Genomic DNA, 15318 nt, shown 5'->3' with positions numbered 1-15318 from the left:
GCGATGGATGAGCAGCCAGCCCCAGCAGAACAGGAAGCTGTGGCGTGCACTGTTTCTACAAATGCTAGGAACACTGGTGCCCATTGCAGCGCACGTAGCATGGCCGAGCGCTCTATGGCGCTGGTTTAAGGCACCAGTCTCTTCGTAGGCGTCGGTTCGAATCCCAGCGCTGCCAGGGGTTTTGCTGTAGTCGTGTTAACCTGCCGCTTTCTCTTCACGTGTAACCTCCTTGAGCTCACATATGTTTGTTACATGGAGCATTCTAGCTCCGCCTGACAGGTACAGCTATGATACTTTAGTGGTTACGGAAAGCCCAGGTTCGAAACCTGGTCACAGCACGAAAACGTCTCTCGATGCTGTCTCCTTAACTACGACAGCTACAGACAAGTGGCGTCGCTACCATACGGCGGGCACGGCATTTTCTTGTTGTGGATGGCCTAAAGAGACGCTTCCAGTGGGAGAGCAGTGGAAATACATGGCACAGCGATTGCCAAGACACTTACATTTCGGAGTGATCTTTGTACTACAAAGGAAACGTTTCGCCGCTCGTGCTCCAGCGGTAACGTGGCCGAGCGGTCTAAGGCGCTGGTTTTAGGCACCAGTCTCTTCGGAGGCGTGGGTTCGAATCCCACCGTTGCCAATTTTTACGTCTCACTTTTGTGCCGCTGCGGTGTGTTCTCGTGGCGTAGGACGCAGCTCTTGTGACGCGCGTGTTGTGTAGGTAGCGTGGCCGAGCGGTCTAAGGCGCTGGTTTCAGGCACCAGTCTCTTGAGAGGCGTGGGTTCCAACCCCACAGCTGCCAAACGTGTAATGTTTCCTGTGTCGAAGACGGCTGCGCTTATTGCCTGCAAAGAAAACAGCACAACAAGGCGTGAGCTTCTGCTTCGTGAATTGCCGTAGAACAGTGCGTGGTGCAACGACAGGATTTGGAGGCGCCTTTTGCTCTCATCATTGCTGGCGTTCGTCTCCACGAAATGCGTCCGGAGCACGCCGTTCTATAACGCGAGAGAGTGGATTTTTTACAGTTGTCGACAGTTAACCGTGCGTGGTTGCTGCGTTCGCTGGAAGAGCGCTGCCGCCGTTATCCGGTGTGGTCTAGTGGCTAGGATACCTGGCTCTCACCCAGGAGGCCCGGGTTCGATTCCCGGTACCGGAAATGCGCGTTTTTGTTGCTCCTCTTATGCGACTTGTCCCGACTTAGCTCGACTGACGCTACGCTGACGCGTGCAGAAAGCCACGTTAAGTATGATTCGTGGCAACACCTGACGGCGAGAGAGATGCGGCATCTATCCACTTGTTATCCAGCCACATACGGGTACCTGTAGTCAAGAGGCTTGGAGGACTGCAAGATATTGCCACGGAGGTGAATGCAGCTAACCACTGTAGTTAGTGTCCTGACAGCGCAGCAACGTTCATTTGCTCGTATACACGTGATGCGGACCGTGTCTGACACTGCTGTGGCGTACACCTTGGCCTAGGCTTTGCTGTGTATCGCCACTTGCATTCCTGCCAGCTGCTTTCGTGGGTGGCTTCGTGGCCGTGGCCGTGATCGTCTAGTGGTTAGGACATTGCGTTGTGGCCGCAATAACCCAGGTTCGAATCCTGGTCACGGCAATTTTGAAAGTTTTGCCTTACTGCCGTTGCAATAGCGATAGTGCACGAGTACTCGAAATGACAGTGCTCTCTTGATTTTGTCACTCGTGTTCCGCAGGCCGCAGTTTGCACTATCACTTCCTCACCAACACGTAATGTCGCCTCCCAGAGCGCAGACGTCCGCTGCTCTCTGTAGTCGAAAAGGGCAGTTGTTTTGAAGTGCGATGGATGAGCAGCCAGCCCCAGCAGAACAGGAAGCTGTGGCGTGCACTGTTTCTACAAATGCTAGGAACACTGGTGCCCATTGCAGCGCACGTAGCATGGCCGAGCGCTCTATGGCGCTGGTTTAAGGCACCAGTCTCTTCGTAGGCGTCGGTTCGAATCCCAGCGCTGCCAGGGGTTTTGCTGTAGTCGTGTTAACCTGCCGCTTTCTCTTCACGTGTAACCTCCTTGAGCTCACATATGTTTGTTACATGGAGCATTCTAGCTCCGCCTGACAGGTACAGCTATGATACTTTAGTGGTTACGGAAAGCCCAGGTTCGAAACCTGGTCACAGCACGAAAACGTCTCTCGATGCTGTCTCCTTAACTACGACAGCTACAGACAAGTGGCGTCGCTACCATACGGCGGGCACGGCATTTTCTTGTTGTGGATGGCCTAAAGAGACGCTTCCAGTGGGAGAGCAGTGGAAATACATGGCACAGCGATTGCCAAGACACTTACATTTCGGAGTGATCTTTGTACTACAAAGGAAACGTTTCGCCGCTCGTGCTCCAGCGGTAACGTGGCCGAGCGGTCTAAGGCGCTGGTTTTAGGCACCAGTCTCTTCGGAGGCGTGGGTTCGAATCCCACCGTTGCCAATTTTTACGTCTCACTTTTGTGCCGCTGCGGTGTGTTCTCGTGGCGTAGGACGCAGCTCTTGTGACGCGCGTGTTGTGTAGGTAGCGTGGCCGAGCGGTCTAAGGCGCTGGTTTCAGGCACCAGTCTCTTGAGAGGCGTGGGTTCCAACCCCACAGCTGCCAAACGTGTAATGTTTCCTGTGTCGAAGACGGCTGCGCTTATTGCCTGCAAAGAAAACAGCACAACAAGGCGTGAGCTTCTGCTTCGTGAATTGCCGTAGAACAGTGCGTGGTGCAACGACAGGATTTGGAGGCGCCTTTTGCTCTCATCATTGCTGGCGTTCGTCTCCACGAAATGCGTCCGGAGCACGCCGTTCTATAACGCGAGAGAGTGGATTTTTTACAGTTGTCGACAGTTAACCGTGCGTGGTTGCTGCGTTCGCTGGAAGAGCGCTGCCGCCGTTATCCGGTGTGGTCTAGTGGCTAGGATACCTGGCTCTCACCCAGGAGGCCCGGGTTCGATTCCCGGTACCGGAAATGCGCGTTTTTGTTGCTCCTCTTATGCGACTTGTCCCGACTTAGCTCGACTGACGCTACGCTGACGCGTGCAGAAAGCCACGTTAAGTATGATTCGTGGCAACACCTGACGGCGAGAGAGATGCGGCATCTATCCACTTGTTATCCAGCCACATACGGGTACCTGTAGTCAAGAGGCTTGGAGGACTGCAAGATATTGCCACGGAGGTGAATGCAGCTAACCACTGTAGTTAGTGTCCTGACAGCGCAGCAACGTTCATTTGCTCGTATACACGTGATGCGGACCGTGTCTGACACTGCTGTGGCGTACACCTTGGCCTAGGCTTTGCTGTGTATCGCCACTTGCATTCCTGCCAGCTGCTTTCGTGGGTGGCTTCGTGGCCGTGGCCGTGATCGTCTAGTGGTTAGGACATTGCGTTGTGGCCGCAATAACCCAGGTTCGAATCCTGGTCACGGCAATTTTGAAAGTTTTGCCTTACTGCCGTTGCAATAGCGATAGTGCACGAGTACTCGAAATGACAGTGCTCTCTTGATTTTGTCACTCGTGTTCCGCAGGCCGCAGTTTGCACTATCACTTCCTCACCAACACGTAATGTCGCCTCCCAGAGCGCAGACGTCCGCTGCTCTCTGTAGTCGAAAAGGGCAGTTGTTTTGAAGTGCGATGGATGAGCAGCCAGCCCCAGCAGAACAGGAAGCTGTGGCGTGCACTGTTTCTACAAATGCTAGGAACACTGGTGCCCATTGCAGCGCACGTAGCATGGCCGAGCGCTCTATGGCGCTGGTTTAAGGCACCAGTCTCTTCGTAGGCGTCGGTTCGAATCCCAGCGCTGCCAGGGGTTTTGCTGTAGTCGTGTTAACCTGCCGCTTTCTCTTCACGTGTAACCTCCTTGAGCTCACATATGTTTGTTACATGGAGCATTCTAGCTCCGCCTGACAGGTACAGCTATGATACTTTAGTGGTTACGGAAAGCCCAGGTTCGAAACCTGGTCACAGCACGAAAACGTCTCTCGATGCTGTCTCCTTAACTACGACAGCTACAGACAAGTGGCGTCGCTACCATACGGCGGGCACGGCATTTTCTTGTTGTGGATGGCCTAAAGAGACGCTTCCAGTGGGAGAGCAGTGGAAATACATGGCACAGCGATTGCCAAGACACTTACATTTCGGAGTGATCTTTGTACTACAAAGGAAACGTTTCGCCGCTCGTGCTCCAGCGGTAACGTGGCCGAGCGGTCTAAGGCGCTGGTTTTAGGCACCAGTCTCTTCGGAGGCGTGGGTTCGAATCCCACCGTTGCCAATTTTTACGTCTCACTTTTGTGCCGCTGCGGTGTGTTCTCGTGGCGTAGGACGCAGCTCTTGTGACGCGCGTGTTGTGTAGGTAGCGTGGCCGAGCGGTCTAAGGCGCTGGTTTCAGGCACCAGTCTCTTGAGAGGCGTGGGTTCCAACCCCACAGCTGCCAAACGTGTAATGTTTCCTGTGTCGAAGACGGCTGCGCTTATTGCCTGCAAAGAAAACAGCACAACAAGGCGTGAGCTTCTGCTTCGTGAATTGCCGTAGAACAGTGCGTGGTGCAACGACAGGATTTGGAGGCGCCTTTTGCTCTCATCATTGCTGGCGTTCGTCTCCACGAAATGCGTCCGGAGCACGCCGTTCTATAACGCGAGAGAGTGGATTTTTTACAGTTGTCGACAGTTAACCGTGCGTGGTTGCTGCGTTCGCTGGAAGAGCGCTGCCGCCGTTATCCGGTGTGGTCTAGTGGCTAGGATACCTGGCTCTCACCCAGGAGGCCCGGGTTCGATTCCCGGTACCGGAAATGCGCGTTTTTGTTGCTCCTCTTATGCGACTTGTCCCGACTTAGCTCGACTGACGCTACGCTGACGCGTGCAGAAAGCCACGTTAAGTATGATTCGTGGCAACACCTGACGGCGAGAGAGATGCGGCATCTATCCACTTGTTATCCAGCCACATACGGGTACCTGTAGTCAAGAGGCTTGGAGGACTGCAAGATATTGCCACGGAGGTGAATGCAGCTAACCACTGTAGTTAGTGTCCTGACAGCGCAGCAACGTTCATTTGCTCGTATACACGTGATGCGGACCGTGTCTGACACTGCTGTGGCGTACACCTTGGCCTAGGCTTTGCTGTGTATCGCCACTTGCATTCCTGCCAGCTGCTTTCGTGGGTGGCTTCGTGGCCGTGGCCGTGATCGTCTAGTGGTTAGGACATTGCGTTGTGGCCGCAATAACCCAGGTTCGAATCCTGGTCACGGCAATTTTGAAAGTTTTGCCTTACTGCCGTTGCAATAGCGATAGTGCACGAGTACTCGAAATGACAGTGCTCTCTTGATTTTGTCACTCGTGTTCCGCAGGCCGCAGTTTGCACTATCACTTCCTCACCAACACGTAATGTCGCCTCCCAGAGCGCAGACGTCCGCTGCTCTCTGTAGTCGAAAAGGGCAGTTGTTTTGAAGTGCGATGGATGAGCAGCCAGCCCCAGCAGAACAGGAAGCTGTGGCGTGCACTGTTTCTACAAATGCTAGGAACACTGGTGCCCATTGCAGCGCACGTAGCATGGCCGAGCGCTCTATGGCGCTGGTTTAAGGCACCAGTCTCTTCGTAGGCGTCGGTTCGAATCCCAGCGCTGCCAGGGGTTTTGCTGTAGTCGTGTTAACCTGCCGCTTTCTCTTCACGTGTAACCTCCTTGAGCTCACATATGTTTGTTACATGGAGCATTCTAGCTCCGCCTGACAGGTACAGCTATGATACTTTAGTGGTTACGGAAAGCCCAGGTTCGAAACCTGGTCACAGCACGAAAACGTCTCTCGATGCTGTCTCCTTAACTACGACAGCTACAGACAAGTGGCGTCGCTACCATACGGCGGGCACGGCATTTTCTTGTTGTGGATGGCCTAAAGAGACGCTTCCAGTGGGAGAGCAGTGGAAATACATGGCACAGCGATTGCCAAGACACTTACATTTCGGAGTGATCTTTGTACTACAAAGGAAACGTTTCGCCGCTCGTGCTCCAGCGGTAACGTGGCCGAGCGGTCTAAGGCGCTGGTTTTAGGCACCAGTCTCTTCGGAGGCGTGGGTTCGAATCCCACCGTTGCCAATTTTTACGTCTCACTTTTGTGCCGCTGCGGTGTGTTCTCGTGGCGTAGGACGCAGCTCTTGTGACGCGCGTGTTGTGTAGGTAGCGTGGCCGAGCGGTCTAAGGCGCTGGTTTCAGGCACCAGTCTCTTGAGAGGCGTGGGTTCCAACCCCACAGCTGCCAAACGTGTAATGTTTCCTGTGTCGAAGACGGCTGCGCTTATTGCCTGCAAAGAAAACAGCACAACAAGGCGTGAGCTTCTGCTTCGTGAATTGCCGTAGAACAGTGCGTGGTGCAACGACAGGATTTGGAGGCGCCTTTTGCTCTCATCATTGCTGGCGTTCGTCTCCACGAAATGCGTCCGGAGCACGCCGTTCTATAACGCGAGAGAGTGGATTTTTTACAGTTGTCGACAGTTAACCGTGCGTGGTTGCTGCGTTCGCTGGAAGAGCGCTGCCGCCGTTATCCGGTGTGGTCTAGTGGCTAGGATACCTGGCTCTCACCCAGGAGGCCCGGGTTCGATTCCCGGTACCGGAAATGCGCGTTTTTGTTGCTCCTCTTATGCGACTTGTCCCGACTTAGCTCGACTGACGCTACGCTGACGCGTGCAGAAAGCCACGTTAAGTATGATTCGTGGCAACACCTGACGGCGAGAGAGATGCGGCATCTATCCACTTGTTATCCAGCCACATACGGGTACCTGTAGTCAAGAGGCTTGGAGGACTGCAAGATATTGCCACGGAGGTGAATGCAGCTAACCACTGTAGTTAGTGTCCTGACAGCGCAGCAACGTTCATTTGCTCGTATACACGTGATGCGGACCGTGTCTGACACTGCTGTGGCGTACACCTTGGCCTAGGCTTTGCTGTGTATCGCCACTTGCATTCCTGCCAGCTGCTTTCGTGGGTGGCTTCGTGGCCGTGGCCGTGATCGTCTAGTGGTTAGGACATTGCGTTGTGGCCGCAATAACCCAGGTTCGAATCCTGGTCACGGCAATTTTGAAAGTTTTGCCTTACTGCCGTTGCAATAGCGATAGTGCACGAGTACTCGAAATGACAGTGCTCTCTTGATTTTGTCACTCGTGTTCCGCAGGCCGCAGTTTGCACTATCACTTCCTCACCAACACGTAATGTCGCCTCCCAGAGCGCAGACGTCCGCTGCTCTCTGTAGTCGAAAAGGGCAGTTGTTTTGAAGTGCGATGGATGAGCAGCCAGCCCCAGCAGAACAGGAAGCTGTGGCGTGCACTGTTTCTACAAATGCTAGGAACACTGGTGCCCATTGCAGCGCACGTAGCATGGCCGAGCGCTCTATGGCGCTGGTTTAAGGCACCAGTCTCTTCGTAGGCGTCGGTTCGAATCCCAGCGCTGCCAGGGGTTTTGCTGTAGTCGTGTTAACCTGCCGCTTTCTCTTCACGTGTAACCTCCTTGAGCTCACATATGTTTGTTACATGGAGCATTCTAGCTCCGCCTGACAGGTACAGCTATGATACTTTAGTGGTTACGGAAAGCCCAGGTTCGAAACCTGGTCACAGCACGAAAACGTCTCTCGATGCTGTCTCCTTAACTACGACAGCTACAGACAAGTGGCGTCGCTACCATACGGCGGGCACGGCATTTTCTTGTTGTGGATGGCCTAAAGAGACGCTTCCAGTGGGAGAGCAGTGGAAATACATGGCACAGCGATTGCCAAGACACTTACATTTCGGAGTGATCTTTGTACTACAAAGGAAACGTTTCGCCGCTCGTGCTCCAGCGGTAACGTGGCCGAGCGGTCTAAGGCGCTGGTTTTAGGCACCAGTCTCTTCGGAGGCGTGGGTTCGAATCCCACCGTTGCCAATTTTTACGTCTCACTTTTGTGCCGCTGCGGTGTGTTCTCGTGGCGTAGGACGCAGCTCTTGTGACGCGCGTGTTGTGTAGGTAGCGTGGCCGAGCGGTCTAAGGCGCTGGTTTCAGGCACCAGTCTCTTGAGAGGCGTGGGTTCCAACCCCACAGCTGCCAAACGTGTAATGTTTCCTGTGTCGAAGACGGCTGCGCTTATTGCCTGCAAAGAAAACAGCACAACAAGGCGTGAGCTTCTGCTTCGTGAATTGCCGTAGAACAGTGCGTGGTGCAACGACAGGATTTGGAGGCGCCTTTTGCTCTCATCATTGCTGGCGTTCGTCTCCACGAAATGCGTCCGGAGCACGCCGTTCTATAACGCGAGAGAGTGGATTTTTTACAGTTGTCGACAGTTAACCGTGCGTGGTTGCTGCGTTCGCTGGAAGAGCGCTGCCGCCGTTATCCGGTGTGGTCTAGTGGCTAGGATACCTGGCTCTCACCCAGGAGGCCCGGGTTCGATTCCCGGTACCGGAAATGCGCGTTTTTGTTGCTCCTCTTATGCGACTTGTCCCGACTTAGCTCGACTGACGCTACGCTGACGCGTGCAGAAAGCCACGTTAAGTATGATTCGTGGCAACACCTGACGGCGAGAGAGATGCGGCATCTATCCACTTGTTATCCAGCCACATACGGGTACCTGTAGTCAAGAGGCTTGGAGGACTGCAAGATATTGCCACGGAGGTGAATGCAGCTAACCACTGTAGTTAGTGTCCTGACAGCGCAGCAACGTTCATTTGCTCGTATACACGTGATGCGGACCGTGTCTGACACTGCTGTGGCGTACACCTTGGCCTAGGCTTTGCTGTGTATCGCCACTTGCATTCCTGCCAGCTGCTTTCGTGGGTGGCTTCGTGGCCGTGGCCGTGATCGTCTAGTGGTTAGGACATTGCGTTGTGGCCGCAATAACCCAGGTTCGAATCCTGGTCACGGCAATTTTGAAAGTTTTGCCTTACTGCCGTTGCAATAGCGATAGTGCACGAGTACTCGAAATGACAGTGCTCTCTTGATTTTGTCACTCGTGTTCCGCAGGCCGCAGTTTGCACTATCACTTCCTCACCAACACGTAATGTCGCCTCCCAGAGCGCAGACGTCCGCTGCTCTCTGTAGTCGAAAAGGGCAGTTGTTTTGAAGTGCGATGGATGAGCAGCCAGCCCCAGCAGAACAGGAAGCTGTGGCGTGCACTGTTTCTACAAATGCTAGGAACACTGGTGCCCATTGCAGCGCACGTAGCATGGCCGAGCGCTCTATGGCGCTGGTTTAAGGCACCAGTCTCTTCGTAGGCGTCGGTTCGAATCCCAGCGCTGCCAGGGGTTTTGCTGTAGTCGTGTTAACCTGCCGCTTTCTCTTCACGTGTAACCTCCTTGAGCTCACATATGTTTGTTACATGGAGCATTCTAGCTCCGCCTGACAGGTACAGCTATGATACTTTAGTGGTTACGGAAAGCCCAGGTTCGAAACCTGGTCACAGCACGAAAACGTCTCTCGATGCTGTCTCCTTAACTACGACAGCTACAGACAAGTGGCGTCGCTACCATACGGCGGGCACGGCATTTTCTTGTTGTGGATGGCCTAAAGAGACGCTTCCAGTGGGAGAGCAGTGGAAATACATGGCACAGCGATTGCCAAGACACTTACATTTCGGAGTGATCTTTGTACTACAAAGGAAACGTTTCGCCGCTCGTGCTCCAGCGGTAACGTGGCCGAGCGGTCTAAGGCGCTGGTTTTAGGCACCAGTCTCTTCGGAGGCGTGGGTTCGAATCCCACCGTTGCCAATTTTTACGTCTCACTTTTGTGCCGCTGCGGTGTGTTCTCGTGGCGTAGGACGCAGCTCTTGTGACGCGCGTGTTGTGTAGGTAGCGTGGCCGAGCGGTCTAAGGCGCTGGTTTCAGGCACCAGTCTCTTGAGAGGCGTGGGTTCCAACCCCACAGCTGCCAAACGTGTAATGTTTCCTGTGTCGAAGACGGCTGCGCTTATTGCCTGCAAAGAAAACAGCACAACAAGGCGTGAGCTTCTGCTTCGTGAATTGCCGTAGAACAGTGCGTGGTGCAACGACAGGATTTGGAGGCGCCTTTTGCTCTCATCATTGCTGGCGTTCGTCTCCACGAAATGCGTCCGGAGCACGCCGTTCTATAACGCGAGAGAGTGGATTTTTTACAGTTGTCGACAGTTAACCGTGCGTGGTTGCTGCGTTCGCTGGAAGAGCGCTGCCGCCGTTATCCGGTGTGGTCTAGTGGCTAGGATACCTGGCTCTCACCCAGGAGGCCCGGGTTCGATTCCCGGTACCGGAAATGCGCGTTTTTGTTGCTCCTCTTATGCGACTTGTCCCGACTTAGCTCGACTGACGCTACGCTGACGCGTGCAGAAAGCCACGTTAAGTATGATTCGTGGCAACACCTGACGGCGAGAGAGATGCGGCATCTATCCACTTGTTATCCAGCCACATACGGGTACCTGTAGTCAAGAGGCTTGGAGGACTGCAAGATATTGCCACGGAGGTGAATGCAGCTAACCACTGTAGTTAGTGTCCTGACAGCGCAGCAACGTTCATTTGCTCGTATACACGTGATGCGGACCGTGTCTGACACTGCTGTGGCGTACACCTTGGCCTAGGCTTTGCTGTGTATCGCCACTTGCATTCCTGCCAGCTGCTTTCGTGGGTGGCTTCGTGGCCGTGGCCGTGATCGTCTAGTGGTTAGGACATTGCGTTGTGGCCGCAATAACCCAGGTTCGAATCCTGGTCACGGCAATTTTGAAAGTTTTGCCTTACTGCCGTTGCAATAGCGATAGTGCACGAGTACTCGAAATGACAGTGCTCTCTTGATTTTGTCACTCGTGTTCCGCAGGCCGCAGTTTGCACTATCACTTCCTCACCAACACGTAATGTCGCCTCCCAGAGCGCAGACGTCCGCTGCTCTCTGTAGTCGAAAAGGGCAGTTGTTTTGAAGTGCGATGGATGAGCAGCCAGCCCCAGCAGAACAGGAAGCTGTGGCGTGCACTGTTTCTACAAATGCTAGGAACACTGGTGCCCATTGCAGCGCACGTAGCATGGCCGAGCGCTCTATGGCGCTGGTTTAAGGCACCAGTCTCTTCGTAGGCGTCGGTTCGAATCCCAGCGCTGCCAGGGGTTTTGCTGTAGTCGTGTTAACCTGCCGCTTTCTCTTCACGTGTAACCTCCTTGAGCTCACATATGTTTGTTACATGGAGCATTCTAGCTCCGCCTGACAGGTACAGCTATGATACTTTAGTGGTTACGGAAAGCCCAGGTTCGAAACCTGGTCACAGCACGAAAACGTCTCTCGATGCTGTCTCCTTAACTACGACAGCTACAGACAAGTGGCGTCGCTACCATACGGCGGGCACGGCATTTTCTTGTTGTGGATGGCCTAAAGAGACGCTTCCAGTGGGAGAGCAGTGGAAATACATGGCACAGCGATTGCCAAGACACTTACATTTCGGAGTGATCTTTGTACTACAAAGGAAACGTTTCGCCGCTCGTGCTCCAGCGGTAACGTGGCCGAGCGGTCTAAGGCGCTGGTTTTAGGCACCAGTCTCTTCGGAGGCGTGGGTTCGAATCCCACCGTTGCCAATTTTTACGTCTCACTTTTGTGCCGCTGCGGTGTGTTCTCGTGGCGTAGGACGCAGCTCTTGTGACGCGCGTGTTGTGTAGGTAGCGTGGCCGAGCGGTCTAAGGCGCTGGTTTCAGGCACCAGTCTCTTGAGAGGCGTGGGTTCCAACCCCACAGCTGCCAAACGTGTAATGTTTCCTGTGTCGAAGACGGCTGCGCTTATTGCCTGCAAAGAAAACAGCACAACAAGGCGTGAGCTTCTGCTTCGTGAATTGCCGTAGAACAGTGCGTGGTGCAACGACAGGATTTGGAGGCGCCTTTTGCTCTCATCATTGCTGGCGTTCGTCTCCACGAAATGCGTCCGGAGCACGCCGTTCTATAACGCGAGAGAGTGGATTTTTTACAGTTGTCGACAGTTAACCGTGCGTGGTTGCTGTGTTCGCTGGAAGAGCGCTGCCGCCGTTATCCGGTGTGGTCTAGTGGCTAGGATACCTGGCTCTCACCCAGGAGGCCCGGGTTCGATTCCCGGTACCGGAAATGCGCGTTTTTGTTGCTCCTCTTATGCGACTTGTCCCGACTTAGCTCGACTGACGCTACGCTGACGCGTGCAGAAAGCCACGTTAAGTATGATTCGTGGCAACACCTGACGGCGAGAGAGATGCGGCATCTATCCACTTGTTATCCAGCCACATACGGGTACCTGTAGTCAAGAGGCTTGGAGGACTGCAAGATATTGCCACGGAGGTGAATGCAGCTAACCACTGTAGTTAGTGTCCTGACAGCGCAGCAACGTTCATTTGCTCGTATACACGTGATGCGGACCGTGTCTGACACTGCTGTGGCGTACACCTTGGCCTAGGCTTTGCTGTGTATCGCCACTTGCATTCCTGCCAGCTGCTTTCGTGGGTGGCTTCGTGGCCGTGGCCGTGATCGTCTAGTGGTTAGGACATTGCGTTGTGGCCGCAATAACCCAGGTTCGAATCCTGGTCACGGCAATTTTGAAAGTTTTGCCTTACTGCCGTTGCAATAGCGATAGTGCACGAGTACTCGAAATGACAGTGCTCTCTTGATTTTGTCACTCGTGTTCCGCAGGCCGCAGTTTGCACTATCACTTCCTCACCAACACGTAATGTCGCCTCCCAGAGCGCAGACGTCCGCTGCTCTCTGTAGTCGAAAAGGGCAGTTGTTTTGAAGTGCGATGGATGAGCAGCCAGCCCCAGCAGAACAGGAAGCTGTGGCGTGCACTGTTTCTACAAATGCTAGGAACACTGGTGCCCATTGCAGCGCACGTAGCATGGCCGAGCGCTCTATGGCGCTGGTTTAAGGCACCAGTCTCTTCGTAGGCGTCGGTTCGAATCCCAGCGCTGCCAGGGGTTTTGCTGTAGTCGTGTTAACCTGCCGCTTTCTCTTCACGTGTAACCTCCTTGAGCTCACATATGTTTGTTACATGGAGCATTCTAGCTCCGCCTGACAGGTACAGCTATGATACTTTAGTGGTTACGGAAAGCCCAGGTTCGAAACCTGGTCACAGCACGAAAACGTCTCTCGATGCTGTCTCCTTAACTACGACAGCTACAGACAAGTGGCGTCGCTACCATACGGCGGGCACGGCATTTTCTTGTTGTGGATGGCCTAAAGAGACGCTTCCAGTGGGAGAGCAGTGGAAATACATGGCACAGCGATTGCCAAGACACTTACATTTCGGAGTGATCTTTGTACTACAAAGGAAACGTTTCGCCGCTCGTGCTCCAGCGGTAACGTGGCCGAGCGGTCTAAGGCGCTGGTTTTAGGCACCAGTCTCTTCGGAGGCGTGGGTTCGAATCCCACCGTTGCCAATTTTTACGTCTCACTTTTGTGCCGCTGCGGTGTGTTCTCGTGGCGTAGGACGCAGCTCTTGTGACGCGCGTGTTGTGTAGGTAGCGTGGCCGAGCGGTCTAAGGCGCTGGTTTCAGGCACCAGTCTCTTGAGAGGCGTGGGTTCCAACCCCACAGCTGCCAAACGTGTAATGTTTCCTGTGTCGAAGACGGCTGCGCTTATTGCCTGCAAAGAAAACAGCACAACAAGGCGTGAGCTTCTGCTTCGTGAATTGCCGTAGAACAGTGCGTGGTGCAACGACAGGATTTGGAGGCGCCTTTTGCTCTCATCATTGCTGGCGTTCGTCTCCACGAAATGCGTCCGGAGCACGCCGTTCTATAACGCGAGAGAGTGGATTTTTTACAGTTGTCGACAGTTAACCGTGCGTGGTTGCTGCGTTCGCTGGAAGAGCGCTGCCGCCGTTATCCGGTGTGGTCTAGTGGCTAGGATACCTGGCTCTCACCCAGGAGGCCCGGGTTCGATTCCCGGTACCGGAAATGCGCGTTTTTGTTGCTCCTCTTATGCGACTTGTCCCGACTTAGCTCGACTGACGCTACGCTGACGCGTGCAGAAAGCCACGTTAAGTATGATTCGTGGCAACACCTGACGGCGAGAGAGATGCGGCATCTATCCACTTGTTATCCAGCCACATACGGGTACCTGTAGTCAAGAGGCTTGGAGGACTGCAAGATATTGCCACGGAGGTGAATGCAGCTAACCACTGTAGTTAGTGTCCTGACAGCGCAGCAACGTTCATTTGCTCGTATACACGTGATGCGGACCGTGTCTGACACTGCTGTGGCGTACACCTTGGCCTAGGCTTTGCTGTGTATCGCCACTTGCATTCCTGCCAGCTGCTTTCGTGGGTGGCTTCGTGGCCGTGGCCGTGATCGTCTAGTGGTTAGGACATTGCGTTGTGGCCGCAATAACCCAGGTTCGAATCCTGGTCACGGCAATTTTGAAAGTTTTGCCTTACTGCCGTTGCAATAGCGATAGTGCACGAGTACTCGAAATGACAGTGCTCTCTTGATTTTGTCACTCGTGTTCCGCAGGCCGCAGTTTGCACTATCACTTCCTCACCAACACGTAATGTCGCCTCCCAGAGCGCAGACGTCCGCTGCTCTCTGTAGTCGAAAAGGGCAGTTGTTTTGAAGTGCGATGGATGAGCAGCCAGCCCCAGCAGAACAGGAAGCTGTGGCGTGCACTGTTTCTACAAATGCTAGGAACACTGGTGCCCATTGCAGCGCACGTAGCATGGCCGAGCGCTCTATGGCGCTGGTTTAAGGCACCAGTCTCTTCGTAGGCGTCGGTTCGAATCCCAGCGCTGCCAGGGGTTTTGCTGTAGTCGTGTTAACCTGCCGCTTTCTCTTCACGTGTAACCTCCTTGAGCTCACATATGTTTGTTACATGGAGCATTCTAGCTCCGCCTGACAGGTACAGCTATGATACTTTAGTGGTTACGGAAAGCCCAGGTTCGAAACCTGGTCACAGCACGAAAACGTCTCTCGATGCTGTCTCCTTAACTACGACAGCTACAGACAAGTGGCGTCGCTACCATACGGCGGGCACGGCATTTTCTTGTTGTGGATGGCCTAAAGAGACGCTTCCAGTGGGAGAGCAGTGGAAATACATGGCACAGCGATTGCCAAGACACTTACATTTCGGAGTGATCTTTGTACTACAAAGGAAACGTTTCGCCGCTCGTGCTCCAGCGGTAACGTGGCCGAGCGGTCTAAGGCGCTGGTTTTAGGCACCAGTCTCTTCGGAGGCGTGGGTTCGAATCCCACCGTTGCCAATTTTTACGTCTCACTTTTGTGCCGCTGCGGTGTGTTCTCGTGGCGTAGGACGCAGCTCTTGTGACGCGCGTGTTGTGTAGGTAGCGTGGCCGAGCGGTCTAAGGCGCTGGTTTCAGGCACCAGTCTCTTGAGAGGCGTGGGTTCCAACCCCACAGCTGCCAAACG

General features: G+C 54.1%; 34 non-coding genes across 34 annotated transcripts; all 34 read left to right on the top strand.

Annotated features, from left to right (window-relative positions):
* The first annotated feature begins 558 nt into the window (after positions 1 to 558).
* On the top strand, positions 559 to 640 carry Trnal-uag (transfer RNA leucine (anticodon UAG)). Its single transcript has one exon. It is a non-coding gene; the product is annotated as a tRNA-Leu (tRNA).
* Positions 641 to 720: 80 nt separating this feature from the next.
* Trnal-cag (transfer RNA leucine (anticodon CAG)) lies at positions 721 to 802 on the top strand. The gene has a single exon. It is a non-coding gene; the product is annotated as a tRNA-Leu (tRNA).
* A 282-nt stretch (positions 803 to 1084) lies between these two features.
* On the top strand, positions 1085 to 1156 carry Trnae-cuc (transfer RNA glutamic acid (anticodon CUC)). The gene has a single exon. It is a non-coding gene; the product is annotated as a tRNA-Glu (tRNA).
* A 386-nt stretch (positions 1157 to 1542) lies between these two features.
* Positions 1543 to 1614, top strand: Trnah-gug (transfer RNA histidin (anticodon GUG)). The gene has a single exon. It is a non-coding gene; the product is annotated as a tRNA-His (tRNA).
* A 758-nt stretch (positions 1615 to 2372) lies between these two features.
* On the top strand, positions 2373 to 2454 carry Trnal-uag (transfer RNA leucine (anticodon UAG)). The gene has a single exon. It is a non-coding gene; the product is annotated as a tRNA-Leu (tRNA).
* Positions 2455 to 2534: 80 nt separating this feature from the next.
* Positions 2535 to 2616, top strand: Trnal-cag (transfer RNA leucine (anticodon CAG)). The gene has a single exon. It is a non-coding gene; the product is annotated as a tRNA-Leu (tRNA).
* Positions 2617 to 2898: 282 nt separating this feature from the next.
* Trnae-cuc (transfer RNA glutamic acid (anticodon CUC)) lies at positions 2899 to 2970 on the top strand. The gene has a single exon. It is a non-coding gene; the product is annotated as a tRNA-Glu (tRNA).
* A 386-nt stretch (positions 2971 to 3356) lies between these two features.
* Trnah-gug (transfer RNA histidin (anticodon GUG)) lies at positions 3357 to 3428 on the top strand. Its single transcript has one exon. It is a non-coding gene; the product is annotated as a tRNA-His (tRNA).
* Positions 3429 to 4186: 758 nt separating this feature from the next.
* Positions 4187 to 4268, top strand: Trnal-uag (transfer RNA leucine (anticodon UAG)). The gene has a single exon. It is a non-coding gene; the product is annotated as a tRNA-Leu (tRNA).
* Positions 4269 to 4348: 80 nt separating this feature from the next.
* On the top strand, positions 4349 to 4430 carry Trnal-cag (transfer RNA leucine (anticodon CAG)). Its single transcript has one exon. It is a non-coding gene; the product is annotated as a tRNA-Leu (tRNA).
* Positions 4431 to 4712: 282 nt separating this feature from the next.
* Positions 4713 to 4784, top strand: Trnae-cuc (transfer RNA glutamic acid (anticodon CUC)). Its single transcript has one exon. It is a non-coding gene; the product is annotated as a tRNA-Glu (tRNA).
* Positions 4785 to 5170: 386 nt separating this feature from the next.
* On the top strand, positions 5171 to 5242 carry Trnah-gug (transfer RNA histidin (anticodon GUG)). Its single transcript has one exon. It is a non-coding gene; the product is annotated as a tRNA-His (tRNA).
* Positions 5243 to 6000: 758 nt separating this feature from the next.
* On the top strand, positions 6001 to 6082 carry Trnal-uag (transfer RNA leucine (anticodon UAG)). Its single transcript has one exon. It is a non-coding gene; the product is annotated as a tRNA-Leu (tRNA).
* An 80-nt stretch (positions 6083 to 6162) lies between these two features.
* Positions 6163 to 6244, top strand: Trnal-cag (transfer RNA leucine (anticodon CAG)). The gene has a single exon. It is a non-coding gene; the product is annotated as a tRNA-Leu (tRNA).
* Positions 6245 to 6526: 282 nt separating this feature from the next.
* On the top strand, positions 6527 to 6598 carry Trnae-cuc (transfer RNA glutamic acid (anticodon CUC)). The gene has a single exon. It is a non-coding gene; the product is annotated as a tRNA-Glu (tRNA).
* Positions 6599 to 6984: 386 nt separating this feature from the next.
* Positions 6985 to 7056, top strand: Trnah-gug (transfer RNA histidin (anticodon GUG)). Its single transcript has one exon. It is a non-coding gene; the product is annotated as a tRNA-His (tRNA).
* A 758-nt stretch (positions 7057 to 7814) lies between these two features.
* On the top strand, positions 7815 to 7896 carry Trnal-uag (transfer RNA leucine (anticodon UAG)). Its single transcript has one exon. It is a non-coding gene; the product is annotated as a tRNA-Leu (tRNA).
* Positions 7897 to 7976: 80 nt separating this feature from the next.
* On the top strand, positions 7977 to 8058 carry Trnal-cag (transfer RNA leucine (anticodon CAG)). The gene has a single exon. It is a non-coding gene; the product is annotated as a tRNA-Leu (tRNA).
* Positions 8059 to 8340: 282 nt separating this feature from the next.
* On the top strand, positions 8341 to 8412 carry Trnae-cuc (transfer RNA glutamic acid (anticodon CUC)). Its single transcript has one exon. It is a non-coding gene; the product is annotated as a tRNA-Glu (tRNA).
* Positions 8413 to 8798: 386 nt separating this feature from the next.
* Positions 8799 to 8870, top strand: Trnah-gug (transfer RNA histidin (anticodon GUG)). Its single transcript has one exon. It is a non-coding gene; the product is annotated as a tRNA-His (tRNA).
* A 758-nt stretch (positions 8871 to 9628) lies between these two features.
* Positions 9629 to 9710, top strand: Trnal-uag (transfer RNA leucine (anticodon UAG)). The gene has a single exon. It is a non-coding gene; the product is annotated as a tRNA-Leu (tRNA).
* Positions 9711 to 9790: 80 nt separating this feature from the next.
* On the top strand, positions 9791 to 9872 carry Trnal-cag (transfer RNA leucine (anticodon CAG)). Its single transcript has one exon. It is a non-coding gene; the product is annotated as a tRNA-Leu (tRNA).
* A 282-nt stretch (positions 9873 to 10154) lies between these two features.
* Trnae-cuc (transfer RNA glutamic acid (anticodon CUC)) lies at positions 10155 to 10226 on the top strand. The gene has a single exon. It is a non-coding gene; the product is annotated as a tRNA-Glu (tRNA).
* A 386-nt stretch (positions 10227 to 10612) lies between these two features.
* On the top strand, positions 10613 to 10684 carry Trnah-gug (transfer RNA histidin (anticodon GUG)). The gene has a single exon. It is a non-coding gene; the product is annotated as a tRNA-His (tRNA).
* Positions 10685 to 11442: 758 nt separating this feature from the next.
* Trnal-uag (transfer RNA leucine (anticodon UAG)) lies at positions 11443 to 11524 on the top strand. The gene has a single exon. It is a non-coding gene; the product is annotated as a tRNA-Leu (tRNA).
* Positions 11525 to 11604: 80 nt separating this feature from the next.
* Positions 11605 to 11686, top strand: Trnal-cag (transfer RNA leucine (anticodon CAG)). The gene has a single exon. It is a non-coding gene; the product is annotated as a tRNA-Leu (tRNA).
* A 282-nt stretch (positions 11687 to 11968) lies between these two features.
* On the top strand, positions 11969 to 12040 carry Trnae-cuc (transfer RNA glutamic acid (anticodon CUC)). The gene has a single exon. It is a non-coding gene; the product is annotated as a tRNA-Glu (tRNA).
* A 386-nt stretch (positions 12041 to 12426) lies between these two features.
* Positions 12427 to 12498, top strand: Trnah-gug (transfer RNA histidin (anticodon GUG)). The gene has a single exon. It is a non-coding gene; the product is annotated as a tRNA-His (tRNA).
* A 758-nt stretch (positions 12499 to 13256) lies between these two features.
* Trnal-uag (transfer RNA leucine (anticodon UAG)) lies at positions 13257 to 13338 on the top strand. Its single transcript has one exon. It is a non-coding gene; the product is annotated as a tRNA-Leu (tRNA).
* Positions 13339 to 13418: 80 nt separating this feature from the next.
* On the top strand, positions 13419 to 13500 carry Trnal-cag (transfer RNA leucine (anticodon CAG)). Its single transcript has one exon. It is a non-coding gene; the product is annotated as a tRNA-Leu (tRNA).
* A 282-nt stretch (positions 13501 to 13782) lies between these two features.
* Trnae-cuc (transfer RNA glutamic acid (anticodon CUC)) lies at positions 13783 to 13854 on the top strand. Its single transcript has one exon. It is a non-coding gene; the product is annotated as a tRNA-Glu (tRNA).
* Positions 13855 to 14240: 386 nt separating this feature from the next.
* Trnah-gug (transfer RNA histidin (anticodon GUG)) lies at positions 14241 to 14312 on the top strand. Its single transcript has one exon. It is a non-coding gene; the product is annotated as a tRNA-His (tRNA).
* A 758-nt stretch (positions 14313 to 15070) lies between these two features.
* Positions 15071 to 15152, top strand: Trnal-uag (transfer RNA leucine (anticodon UAG)). The gene has a single exon. It is a non-coding gene; the product is annotated as a tRNA-Leu (tRNA).
* An 80-nt stretch (positions 15153 to 15232) lies between these two features.
* Positions 15233 to 15314, top strand: Trnal-cag (transfer RNA leucine (anticodon CAG)). The gene has a single exon. It is a non-coding gene; the product is annotated as a tRNA-Leu (tRNA).
* The last annotated feature ends 4 nt before the right edge of the window (positions 15315 to 15318 follow it).

Source organism: Schistocerca nitens, chromosome 1 (assembly GCF_023898315.1).
Source record: "Schistocerca nitens isolate TAMUIC-IGC-003100 chromosome 1, iqSchNite1.1, whole genome shotgun sequence".
NCBI lineage: Eukaryota > Metazoa > Arthropoda > Insecta > Orthoptera > Acrididae > Schistocerca > Schistocerca nitens.
This window is presented reverse-complemented; position numbering and strand designations above follow the sequence as displayed.